Below are 13,260 nucleotides of genomic sequence, written 5' to 3' on the forward strand. Positions count from 1 at the left end.
GATATAATCTAGTCTAGCATAAGAGTCATGTGGGTGGGAGTAAAATGAATAATCTCTAGCTCCTACATTATGTGCCCTCCAGGAGTCTACCAGTTGAAGGGTGTCTAATTTTTTAAATAAATAAATATGCAGTGCTTGAAAAATATAGGGAAAAGGAAATCATAATATTGGTATGTCTATGTACAACAAAAGTATAGGAGTCCCATCATAATAATGGAAAGTTCCATAGGAATAACATCCAAAAAATTGTAGCAGGTGTTCCGTATCTAGTGATATAGGTGCCAGAATCCGGTAAGGATCTGGTTAAGTTATGCACTTACCAGGAGTACATATAATATGAGCATTATATGTATAATCCTGATGATGGAGTCATCTGGATCTGGTCAGAGGCTGCGGTGTCATCCGGCTCACCAGTGGACACACAAGATGAATTGTCACACTCGGGGTCACACTTCGCTCACAGACTCATCACACAGCTATGGGTATGGGTATTGGCTCCACACTCCCAGACAGGCTCCACCTTGTAATGCTCGCAATAAGCAAGCCAGGACAAAAAATGGTGCTAATAGTGTAGTTGAGACGCCTAGCTGTACATGGCCACCAGGAAGGCCACTTATTGACCTAATGTGAGTTTTATCATTTTTGTATCTTGGATTTGTTACAATACTTAATAAAAGTGGTACTACACTATTAGCACCATTTTTTGTCCTGGCTTGCTTGTTGTGAGCATTACAAGGTGGAGCCTGTCTGGGAGTGTGGAGCCAATACCCATACCCATAGCTGTGTGATGAGTCTGTGAGCGAAGTGTGACCTCGAGTGTTAGAATTCATCTTGTGTGTCATCTTGTGTGTCCACTGCTGAGCCGGATGACACCGCAGCCTCTGACCAGAACCTCCTTGATTACTTGAGAAAAAGGGTTTCCTCTCAGGGCTTTCCCATTCCTGCTTAATGGTATCAACCAGGGAACTATGGACTGGAAAGACCCTAGTCTAACATACAAACCTTGATACATAAGGAGTCCTGGTGGTCCGCCTTTTATAGTACTGTGCTTACGTGTTTCCTGTCCCAGAGGGAGGAGCTCAGTCTCAGGAAGGCTGTCCTGGAGGACGTTTGGAGAAATGAAGATTAGAATGACTGAGAGACAAAAGCCAGAAATAGATCAGTGGCTGCATGCACACCTCATTGTTAGGCTGCAGGTAGAGAGGCAGAGATGAGGCAGGATTTATCATGAAATACAAATTAAAGTGTATTATTCCACAATTTAAAAAGAACTGCAGGTAGTAAATGCAGAGAGGAGTTGCAGATGATACGATGGTGGGTAGTACATACAGGAGAGGAGTGTGGAGGTATGACAGTGATCGGTACGTACAGGAGAGGAGTACGGAGGTATGACAGTGATTGGTATGTACAGGAGAGGAGTACGGAGGTATGACAGTGATCGGTATGTACAGGAGAGGAGTGTGGTGGGTATGACAGTGATCGGTACATACAGGAGAGGAGTGTGGAGGTATGACAGTGTTGGGTATGTACAGGAGAGGAGTACGGAGGTATGACAGTGTTGGGTATGTACAGGAGAGGAGTACGGAGGTATGACAGTGATGGGTATGTACAGGAGAGGAGTACGGAGGTATGACAGTGATGGGTATGTACAGGAGAGGAGTACAGAGGTATGACAGTGATGGGTATGTACAGGAGAGGAGTACGGAGGTATGACAGTGATGGGTATGTACAGGAGAGGAGTACGGAGGTATGACAGTGATGGGTATGTACAGGAGAGGAGTACGGAGGTATGACAGTGATGGGTATGTACAGGAGAGGAGTACGGAGGTATGACAGTGATGGGTATGTACAGGAGAGGAGTACGGAGGTATGACAGTGATGGGTATGTACAGGAGAGGAGTACGGAGGTATGACAGTGATGGGTATGTACAGGAGAGTAGTACGGAGGTATGACAGTGATGGGTATGTACAGGAGAGGAGTGTGGAGGTATGACAGTGATGGGTATGTACAGGAGAGGAGTACGGAGGTATGACAGTGATCGGTATGTACAGGAGAGGAGTACGGAGGTATGACAGTGATCGGTATGTACGGGAGAGGAGTACGGAGGTATGACAGTGATCGGTATGTACGGGAGAGGAGTACGGAGGTATGACAGTGATGGGTATGTACGGGAGAGGAGTACGGAGGTATGACAGTGATGGGTACGTACGGGAGAGGAGTACGGAGGTATGACAGTGATGGGTATGTACAGGAGAGGAGTACGGAGGTATGGCAGTGATCGGTATGTACAGGAGAGGAGTACGGAGGTATGACCATTCCCAGGGAGGAGTATCTCAGGAAGGGTCTATACTCCACCATAACTCTGGTTCTCGGAGTGTCAGGTCCCAGCGGGTTCTCCTGGTGTCTCTCCTGTTATTCTGTCTCAGACACATCAGAGGAACATGGTGGGAGATCGGCCTGAATGTCCTTCCTAGGAGGGAATACCGGAGCCATTCTGAGGCCCATTTAATGGCCGGCAATGAGGAGGAAACCAACACTGAGAAGTAGATGCTGAGATATATACAGCACGGGGCAGCACAGTGGTTGAGTGGTTAGCACTTCCACCTGGCAGTACTCAGGTTGTTGGTTCAAATCCCAACCATGGCACCACCTGCCTGGAGTTTGCATGTTCTCCCTGTGCCTGCGTGGGTTTCCTCCGGGTACTCTGGTTTCCTCCTACACTACAAAGACATGCTGGGACATGAATTGTCTCCTGTCTAAGTTGTCCCTAGTATGTGTATGTATGAATGTGAGTTAGGGCTCTTAGATTGTATGCCCCTCGGGGGCGGGGACTGATGGGAATGTACAATATAGATGTAAACTGACGGCGCTATACAAGTACCTGGAATAAATAATAATAATACACCCAGATCATCGATGACGAGGAGGAAGGTTCGGTCACAGATGATTGGTCTGTCTATAGCAGGGACAGGAGCCGGGACCAGGAATAGGAGATCCACCTGACTTACCCGTGTGCTCTGACATGGAGAAGATCCCATGCTGGCCCTATGGTGGCCGTGTGTTCAGGATGGAGACCCACAATCACAGGACTTTTTAGAAGCTGATCTAAAATGGCTGAGAGGAGGAAAGTGTTCCCGGGACAGGAAGTGACACAGACAGGAAGTGACAGACAGGAAGTGACTTCCTAAAGATTTATACAGAGGGTGCAGTAAGGAGAGCAGACACTAGATGGTGCTGGTCCAGCAAAAATTGAATAGTATAAAACAACAGGGAAAAAACCCTGAAAAGCAAAAGACGATGGCGGCTCGTAAACTTCCTATTTAGCAGCTTGATGTCATTGTCCCACTCTATAGGTTACATCACATCACGTGACTTCCTCAGGAGTTGGCCATCGGACAAACAGCTGCCTATATATACCATTATAATCCATAATAGACTAATTGGGCGCCATTATGTTGTAGCCTGTCTGTCCCTTATTTGGCAGCCATTTTCCCTTGGTCTAATATAGTGTTTTTACATTACAGTGGATTAGATCTCCCTCCTCCATTTTGTTGTAGCCCGCCTGTCCCTCCTCTGGCGGCCATTTTCCCTTAGTCTGATATGAATGCTGGCACATTTTGTCCCCTGATATTAGACATTAGCCGGGTGATTGTATACACACAGCGGGCAGATCTCAATCAATGTCACCCACTAGTCTATACTGTCACGGGGTTGGCCAGCCAATCATGTGGCTCCTATTCTGTCCTTCCAATGACCATTCCTAGTACATAGGACTCATCTTCCATACTACATTCATGATACAACAAGATGGAAACTGTTATAGAGTCATTGTACAAATACTGTGACCCGACTTGTATCCGGGAATATTGCATGGCCTTCTACTTCCTGCTTCCTGTTCTATGCTGACCTGGATGCAGTTCTGTTGTACAACATGATTCCTCACACCAGCAGCTTGTGTTGTCTTCATTCCTGTACATGAAACATGGTGTCAGAAGTGACTGGAATCAGGACTGAGCCTCTTGTTTGGAGCGCAGCAGCTTTGGGAAACAAGGGTTTGTGAACTACAGCCTGAGACTGAGGATTGTCTGAGATTTGATAGCTCAGAGGCTTCCTGACAATATGGCTGCCATGAATGGCATACCTCCCCCAGAGGGGATGACAATGAGTGGGGATTGGAGCAGCAATTGGGAATCTTTCAGAGCTGAATGTGAAGATTATTGTCTGGCTACAGGCTGGAATGAGAAATGTGCAGGAGTGCCGGCAGCAACTCTGAGAAGAGTCATGGGCAGTGAATGCAGGCATGTGTATAAACACCATGTGACCCTCACAGCAGATCAGCAACACAATGTTACAGCCATTGTAAATGTACTGGAAGATGATCTCATACCTGCTACAAATGTCATTTATGAAAGGGATGTGTTTGGATGCTGCAAACAAGAAGAGGGACAATCTTTGCATCACTTTGTTACACACTGGAGAGAAATGGCAGCAACTTGTGAATATGGCACTCAGAGACCAATTGATAAGGGACACAATTGTTGTTGGTATAGCTAGTGAGAGAGCACACGCAGGCGCCTCCTAAGAGAACATGACTTCACTCTACACACAGCCATTGAGACGTGCCGTACAGCAGAGCTCACTGACAGACGTCTGAAAGTTATGGAACAGGACAGACAGCAGACCGACAGCATAAACATTGCAATGCAGCATGGCAACAGGAACAAACTTCAGCAACGCCGCCTGATGAGCACTAATACTGCCAACCCTACAGCTTGCAAATACTGTGGGACTGTGCATGAAAGAATTAAAGAGCCGTGTCCAGCTTATGGGAAGTCTTGTAAGTCTTGTGGAAGAACAAACCATTTTACTAACGTTTGTTTGTCAAGTAAACGACGGCCATCAATAGGCAAATGACACAACGTGGAGAACACATCCGCATACATGGGATGTAATGTGCTTAAGAGACAAAATAGTGTCAGCACCAGAAGCACGTCTACTGCCAAGTGACACCAGATTAAAGTTATACTCCGGTGCGATGATGAAATCTCTAGGGCTCTTCAAGACAGAATGTACCATACGTGGACTAACACACAAGCTGGAGTGTGAAATTGTGGAAGCAGCCAAAAGCCACTGTTGTCTGGCTCATCCTGTGGGCGTCTAGGGCTGAGACGTTTCTCCGTCCCTGCAGAGCGTAATGTGATGGACAATCTATCCAAGGGGCCCTTGACAAAACAACTGCTGATAAAGGAAGTTAGTGATGTGTTTACTGGGCCAGTAGAATCTGTACCAGGGGAAGTTCATTTCCACCTTGATGTGAGTGTCCCTCCAGTCCAATGTGCACCACGCAATGTGCCGGTGGCATTAAAAAAGGCAGTTAAGGCACAGCTTGACCAGTATGAGGCCAATGGACACTTGGCACCAGTGACTGACCCAACTGGCTGGATAAGTAACATGGTGATTGTAAGGAAGCCAAATAAGCTACGAATATGCATAGATCCCAAATTCTTAAATATGGCACTGAGACGATCTCACTACATCATGCCAACTCTCGAGGATGTTTTGTACAAGCTGCCTAAGGCACGTCTGTTCACGCTTGTTGATGCCCGGGATGCATTTTTACAGTGTAAGTTGGATGATGCAAGTAGTTACATGACAACCTTCTGGACTCCTTGGGGCAGGAAAAGATGGCTCAAACTGCCTTTTGGAATATCAGTTGCACCAGACGTGTATCAACATAAACAACATGAACTATTGGCTGGACTCAATGGTATTGAACCAATAGCTGATGACATCCTTGTGATTGGCTGTGGGGACACAGATGAGGAAGCAGAGTAAGATCATGATGGCAAACTGCTGGAACTGATGAATCGTTGTAGGCAGGTAAAATTGAGACTTGGCATGAAAAAGCTGCAATTCAAGGTCAAAGAAGTCCGCTTTCATGGACACATTCTAACCTGGGAGGGTTTGAAGGCTGACCCAGAAAAAATCAGAGCCATACTGGATATGCCGCAGCCAGCAAATGTGAAATCCCTGCAGCGCTTCATTGGATTTGTTACCTACCTAGCAAAATTCCTACCACACCTCTCAGAGGTCTGTGAGCCATTGAGAAGGCTTCTGGACAAGGACGCTGTTTGGCATTGGCTTCCTAAGCATGATAATGCAGTGCAGGACATCAAACGCTTGGTCACAGACACACCTGTCCTGAAGTACTATGACGTTACAAAACCTGTAACTATTCAAAGTGATGCAAGCAAAACTGGACTTGTGTTTTGTCTATTGCAAGCTGGCCAGCCTATCGCTTTTGCTTCAAGGGCACTGACTCTACCGAACAAAACTACGCACAAATAGAAGAGGAATGTCTGAGTATAGTATTTGCCTGCCAGCGCTTTCACCACTACCTCTATGGGCGCGACGAGATCACGGCAGAAACTGACCATAAACCTCTGATTTCTATTTTCCAGAAACCACTTTTGTGTGCACCCAAATGTCTACAGAGCATGTTGTCACGTTACAAAACTATTGCCTAAATGTTGTCTATAAACCTGGTCCTGAAATGTACATTGGTGACACTCTTAGCAGAGCTACAGCAGCAGGTGGTACACCTGAGTATGCACAACACACAGTTTGCAATGTTCAGCGGGACCTGGAGGTCCTGTCACAGATTAATCATTCAGACTATTTATACGTCACGGACCAACGATTGCTTCAGATAAAACAGCACACTGAAACCGATGAGAGTTTGCAGGCTCTTAAATATGTTGTTCTGAACGGTTGGCCTGATTCCAAGTTGGAAGCCCCATTACTTGTGAGAGAATATTGGACTTTCAGAGATGAAATCGCCATCCAAGATGGTATACTGTACAAGGGGCCAAGGGTCATCATTCCTAAATCTTTAAGATGGGAGATGCTGACTCGTATTCATGCCAGTCACATTGGCGGAGAAGCATGCTATAGGCAAGCACGTGATACCCTATACTGGCCCAACATGCAAAACGAGATTAGAGACTTTGTTAGCTGTTGCTCGGCATGCAATGAATATGCGCAGGCACAACAGAAAGGACCTATGATGTCGCATGTGCTGCCCACCCGGCCTTGGCAAATTGTAAGCATGGACTTACTGAATTATGCTGGGCAGGATTTTCTACTAATTGTTGATCACTATTCCGACTTTTGGGAGATTGAGCTACTTCCTGACCTGTCTGCTGATACTACCATCAAGCATTGTAAAGCACAGTTTGCATGTTATGGCCAGCCGGATAGAGTAATCTCAGATAATGGACCTCAATTTGCATGTGAGCAATTCAGACGTTTCTCTACAGATTGGGGATTTGAGCATGTTACCTCACCCCCGAGGCACCCGCAAGCCATTGGCAAAGCGGAATCGGCTGTCAAGATAGTGAAGAATCTTTGTAAGAAGGCTGTTAAGATCCGCCAGATGGTGCTGCTGGCTGCCCACTTGACAGACCTACCCAAAGCGTGGAGTCTAAGTCCCGGTCTGTGCTTTCACCAGGGCCCCTGATGGTGGGGATGGACTTGAAACAGACCAGGACCAGGTCACGACCTCTGAGCAGGCCCACCAGTGGCAGGGGGAACCTCTGGGGATGTATTGGTACCGGTAGAGCCAGATGTGAGGAGGACGGCAGGGCCCAGCAGGATAGATTGCGAGCAGTGGTCCCGTGGGAGAGGCGTGGTACAGAATCGGCAGGCGGAGAATCGTCAGGTCACTCGCAGGATCAGCAGGAGAAGTCAGTCCGTAGATAGGTTTAACAAGCCGGGGGTCAGGATGGGAGAGAGTAGAGTAGTCAGGACAATCCGGGTCAAAATGCAGGAGAGAGTAGAGTAGTCAGGGTCAATCAGGATCAAAAACACAGGTACAGGATTCAGGAACTCAGAAGACCTTGCGGCAATCAGTGACAGTGCAGGGCATCTTTAAATATCGCGCCCTGCACTGTCATTGGCCGCCCAGGACGCGCCCCCGGGCTGTCATTGGCCGCCCGAGGCGTGCCCCCAGCTCCCACTGCGCATGCTCGGCGTCCTGTCATCCGCGGCTCGCCGGGACCTAGTGCTTGTATCCCGGCGTGAGCCGTTGCCAGCGCGCATGCGCCGGCCGACAGGACGCCGCGATCCCTGACATTGCCCCCCCCCTACGGGCACCCTCCGGGAGCCCCACTGATCTCTCCACCGCGGATGGCCACGAAAAAACTCCCGGATAAGCCTGGGGGCGTGCACATTCTGGAGGGGTTCCCAAGAGTTCTCCTCAGGGCCATAACCCTTCCATTTTATTAGGAACTGCGTCTGGCCCCCCCTCTTTCGGCAACTGAGAATAGATTCCACCTCATATTCCTCTTGTTCACCTATGGTGACTGCCTCGGGAGGTCTGGATTGGCGATCTGGGAAGGAATCAGGTCTGGACGGTTTCAGGAGAGAGACATGGAACACAGGGTGTATTTTGAAGGATTCCGGGAGCCCGAGTTCGTAGGCCACTTTGTTGATTACCCGTTTAATTGGAAACGGGCCAAGGTACTTCGGTCCTAACTTCCTCGAAGGACACAGCATTTTCAGGTTGGTCGTAGCCAACCAAACCCGATCCCCTGGCTGGAGCAACAGCTCTCCTCTTCTCTTTCTGTCGAACGCCTTCTTACTGTCTTCTTGGGCTTTAGTGATGGCCTCCTGAATAATCTTGTTATTGACAGAAAAGAAATGCAAAACATCTTGAGATGCAGGTACCGGATTTTCAGGCATTAGGTCGGGGAGAAATGTAGGATGATATCCGAAATTGGTAAAAAATGGTGATTGTCCCGTAGCTGAGTGGATCGAGTTATTATAGGCGAACTCTGCAGAAGGTAATAGTGTTAGCCAGTCGTCCTAAAGGTAGGAGGTGTAGCATCTTAGGTACTGTTCCAACGTTTGATTGGTCCTTTCCGTTTGCCCGTTGGTCTGTGGATGGTAAGCGGATGACAGTGACAGTTTGATTCCTAATGCTTCACATAAGGCTTTCCAGAATCTCGATGTGAACTGGACTCCCCGATCCGACACTATGTCCTCGGGAATCCCATGTAGCCTCACTACTTCCTTAATGAATATCCGGGCAGTCTCCGGCGCCGACGGGGTCCTCTCCAGGGGCACGAAATGGGCCATTTTTGAAAAGCGATCCACGATCACCATTATAGCTGTGTAGCCTTGAGACGGTGGGAGTTCAACTACAAAATCCATGGCAATCATTTGCCAGGCCCGTTTGGGAACCGGTAATGGACGCAGTAATCCCCAGGCCTTGCTTCGGGAGGGTTTGTTCCTTTGGCAGGTGGGACAGGACTGGACGTAGCGCTCACAGTCTTTGACCATGTTTGGCCACCAGAATGAGCACTGCAGTAGCTCCCGAGTCTTCGTCACCCCAAAATGCCCCGCCATTGGATGGTCGTGGCAGTGCCCCAGGACCAAAGTTTGAACCTCTTCTGGCACCACGATCCGATTTTCCTTCCAAAGCAGACCCTCACGGTTCCGGAGAGGCAACCCAGGCGGGACTGGCAGTCCAATGGAAGCGTCAATCAGTCTGGAGCGAAGTTCCGTTTGCAGGGCGAGGAAGCTTCCGGATGGCAAAATTGTGTCAGGTAACACCGTATCGTCGGGGTCCTCAAACATACGGGACAGAGCGTCTGGTTTCGTATTCTTAGACCCAGGTCGGTACGTTATATGAAAGTTGAACCGAGAGAAGAAGAGAGCCCATCTCGCCTGGCGTGGTCTCAGTCGTTTCGCCGTCCTTAAATACTCAAGGTTCTTGTGATCCGTGAATATTAGGATTGGGTGCGTGGCTCCTTCCAGGAGATACCTCCATTCTTCTAGAGCGGATTTGATGGCCAGGAGTTCCCGATCTCCAATATCATAATTGCGCTCCGCCGGAGTCAACTTCCTGGAGAAAAACGCCACAGGATGCAGTAATTCCTTGGTCCCACTCCTTTGGGAAAGAATCGCTCCTACCGCGTTTTCGGAGGCATCTACCTCCAAAACATATGGAAGAGAAGAATCTGGATGGCAGAGGATGGGAGCGGAAGTAAACAACTTCTTGAGCGTGTCGAACGCGGTCTGAGCTTCGGGAGTCCAACTAAAACGGAGTCCTTGTTTAGTCAGTTGCGTGATTGGGGAGACCAGCCCTGAGAAGTTCCTGACAAACTTTCTATAAAAGTTTGCGAATCCAATGAAACGCTGTATCCCCCTCTTATCAGTGGGTGTTGGCCAATCTAAGATCGCCGTGACTTTCTGGGGATCCATCGCAACCCCCGCGGGAGAGAGAACCAGTCCCAAGAACGTGATTTTACTGTTCAAAGCAGCATTTCTCTGCTTTGGCGTAAAGCCCGTGTTGACGTAAACGTGCTAAGACCCTTGCCACATGCTCCCTATGAGCCTCCAGTGAGGATGAAAATATCAGAATGTCATCTAGGTAAACAACCATGAAGACATCGAGGAAATCACGAAAGACGTCATTGATAAAGTGCTGGAAGGTGGCCGGTGCATTACAGAGCCCGAACAGCATCACCAAATATTCAAAATGACCGAATCTCGTACGAAAGGCTGTTTTCCACTCATCCCCTTCCCTGATGCGAACAAGGTTATAAGCCCCCCGCAGATCTAATTTAGTAAAAATTGCTGCTGATCCTAACCTCTGGAGGAGCTCGGGGACTAGGGGTAACGGGTAGCGATTTTTTACTGTGATCTTATTCAGGTCACGGTAGTCAATACAGGGCCGTAATGATTTATCCTTCTTTTCCACAAAAAACAACCCAGCCCCGGCCGGGGACGTGGACGGGCGAATAAATCCCTTCCGTAGATTGTCATCAATGTACTCCCTCAAAACTCCTGATTCTAGTTCGGATAAGGGAAAAATGTGACCAAACGAAATCTCAGATCCCGGTAGGAGGTCTATGGGGAAATCGTATGAACGATGCGGGGGAAGAATGTCTGCACCTCGCTTACTAAACACATCTAGGAAATCGTGGTAGGCCGGAGGGACAACCTGCGAAAGATCCGTATCACCATCCATGCACAGGAGAAACCGGGAAGACACGGGCCCTGGGACGTGGCAGTGATCCCGGCAGTACGGTGACCGAAATTGAACCGTTCCCATCTCCCAATCAACCTGGGGGTTATGGGCCCGCAGCCAAGGGAGCCCCAGAATGATTGGGAAAAGGGGGGACGCGATGGCATCCAGACGGAGGAACTCCTGATGATGGTCAGCCATCGTGGTAAAAATAGGGGGAGTCTCCTGATCCACCACTCCCGACCTTATGCTAGACCCGTCTGCCAGGAAGATGTTAAACCCCCTTTCTTTGGTCTGGAGGGGAATCTTTTGCCGGTGAGCAAAAGTAAGGTCGATGAAACAACTACATGCTCCCGAATCAATGATTGCGGTCACCGACAGGGTTCTTCCGGGGAGCTGTAAAGACACAGGTATTGCCAGGTAACTAGGTTGATCACCCCTTTCAGTAGGTAAAGGAAAACAGGAAGCGGACTTACTCATTTTTGCAGGACAGGAGCGCACCTGGTGACCAGCTTCCCCACAATACAGACATAGGTTCTGCGATCGTCTCCTCTGACGTTCCTCGGCCGATAAAGTGGAACGGGCCAGTCCCAGTTGCATGGGTTCCAAGGTATCCCCTGCTTCCGTGCTCCGGGTATGGTTCCCTGGGTTTGGAACTGCTTCCCTCGGTGGAATCCATGCCAACCTTTGACCCTGGCTGCTCCTTTCAAGGCGACGCTCTCTCAGTCTGCGGTCAATTTGGATGGCCAACTCTATCAGTTTCTCAAGAGAGTCCGGTAGACCTACTCGTGCTAATTCGTCCTTTAGCGACTCAGACAGCCCAATGCGGAACTGGTGACATAGTGCTGCATCGTTCCATCTGGTATCTCCCATGCAACGCCTAAAGTCAGCCGCATACTCTTCGGCTGCCCGGCGGCCTTGCCGCAGAGAGTATAGCGTAGCCTCTGCAGAGGCAGCCCTAATGGGGTCGTCATATAAGATGGCCATGGCCTGAAAGAACCCAGTCACGGAATCAAGATGGGGGTCGCGTTTCTCCATCAGGCGATGAGCCCAATCCTGGGGCTCATCCTGAAGGAGGGAGATTACAAACCCCACCTTGACGGTCTCGGTGATGAATGTGCGGGGCTGCAGGTCAAAAAATAAAGTGCACGCGTTCCGGAAGGCCCGGAAGCGGCTTCGGTCTCCACGGAATCGTTCCAGCAGGGGAACGCAGGGTTCAGGAGCTAGGGGTGTAGCAACTGCTCCGGATGCTGAGGTAGCGGGTGACTCCGCAGTGGCGGAACTAGGAGCAGGGGGAGTCTGGGTGGCTAATGTCTCTAAGCGGTCTTCAAGACGGGTGCAGCGGCTGTGAAAGTTCTGGACGGCCTGGGTTAGAGTCGCCAGATGCTGGCATATATCCTCTAGGGACGCCGGTCCTCTTCCTGGCTCTGTCATGGCCGCAAGGTACTGTTAAGATCCGCCAGATGGTGCTGCTGGCTGCCCACTTGACAGACCTACCCAAAGCGTGGAGTCTAAGTCCCGGTCTGTGCTTTCACCAGGGCCCCTGATGGTGAGGATGGACTTGAAACAGACCAGGACCAGGTCACGACCTCTGAGCAGGCCCACCAGTGGCAGGGGGAACCTCTGGGGATGTATTGGTACCGGTAGAGCCAGATGTGAGGAGGACGGCAGGGCCCAGCAGGATAGATTGCGAGCAGTGGTCCCGTGGGAGAGGCGTGGTACAGAATCGGCAGGCGGAGAATCGTCAGGTCACTCGCAGGATCAGCAGGAGAAGTCAGTCCGTAGATAGGTTTAACAAGCCGGGGGTCAGGATGGGAGAGAGTAGAGTAGTCAGGACAATCCGGGTCAAAATGCAGGAGAGAGTAGAGTAGTCAGGGTCAATCAGGATCAAAAACACAGGTACAGGATTCAGGAACTCAGAAGACCTTGCGGCAATCAGTGACAGTGCAGGGCATCTTTAAATATCGCGCCCTGCACTGTCATTGGCCGCCCAGGACGCGCCCCCGGGCTGTCATTGGCCACCCGAGGCGCGCCCCCGGCTCCCACTGCGCATGCGCAGCGTCCTGTCATCCGCGGCTCGCCGGGACCTAGTGCTTGTATCCCGGCGTGAGCCGTTGCCAGCGCGCATGCGCCGGCCGACAGGACGCCGCGATCCCTGACAAAGGCCAAGTTTGATGGTACTGATCCGTGGAAGGCCATTCTACATTGGAGGAACACCCCATCTGAA

General features: G+C 49.8%; 1 protein-coding gene across 1 annotated transcript in view; it reads right to left on the reverse strand.

Annotated features, from left to right (window-relative positions):
* LOC149469380 (uncharacterized) overlaps positions 1 to 3,138 on the reverse strand; it is a 33,554-nt gene extending 30,416 nt beyond the window's left edge. The window contains exon 1 of the mRNA XM_089669335.1: positions 3,010 to 3,138. The gene's annotated coding sequence lies outside the window, so the exon portion shown is untranslated. The remainder of the gene's footprint in view (positions 1 to 3,009) is intronic.
* Positions 3,139 to 13,260: the final 10,122 nt, after the last annotated feature.

The sequence above is a fragment of the Staurois parvus genome, unplaced genomic scaffold (assembly GCF_062004578.1).
Source record: "Staurois parvus isolate SC_StPar_1 unplaced genomic scaffold, SC_StPar_1.0 ptg000072l, whole genome shotgun sequence".
NCBI lineage: Eukaryota > Metazoa > Chordata > Amphibia > Anura > Ranidae > Staurois > Staurois parvus.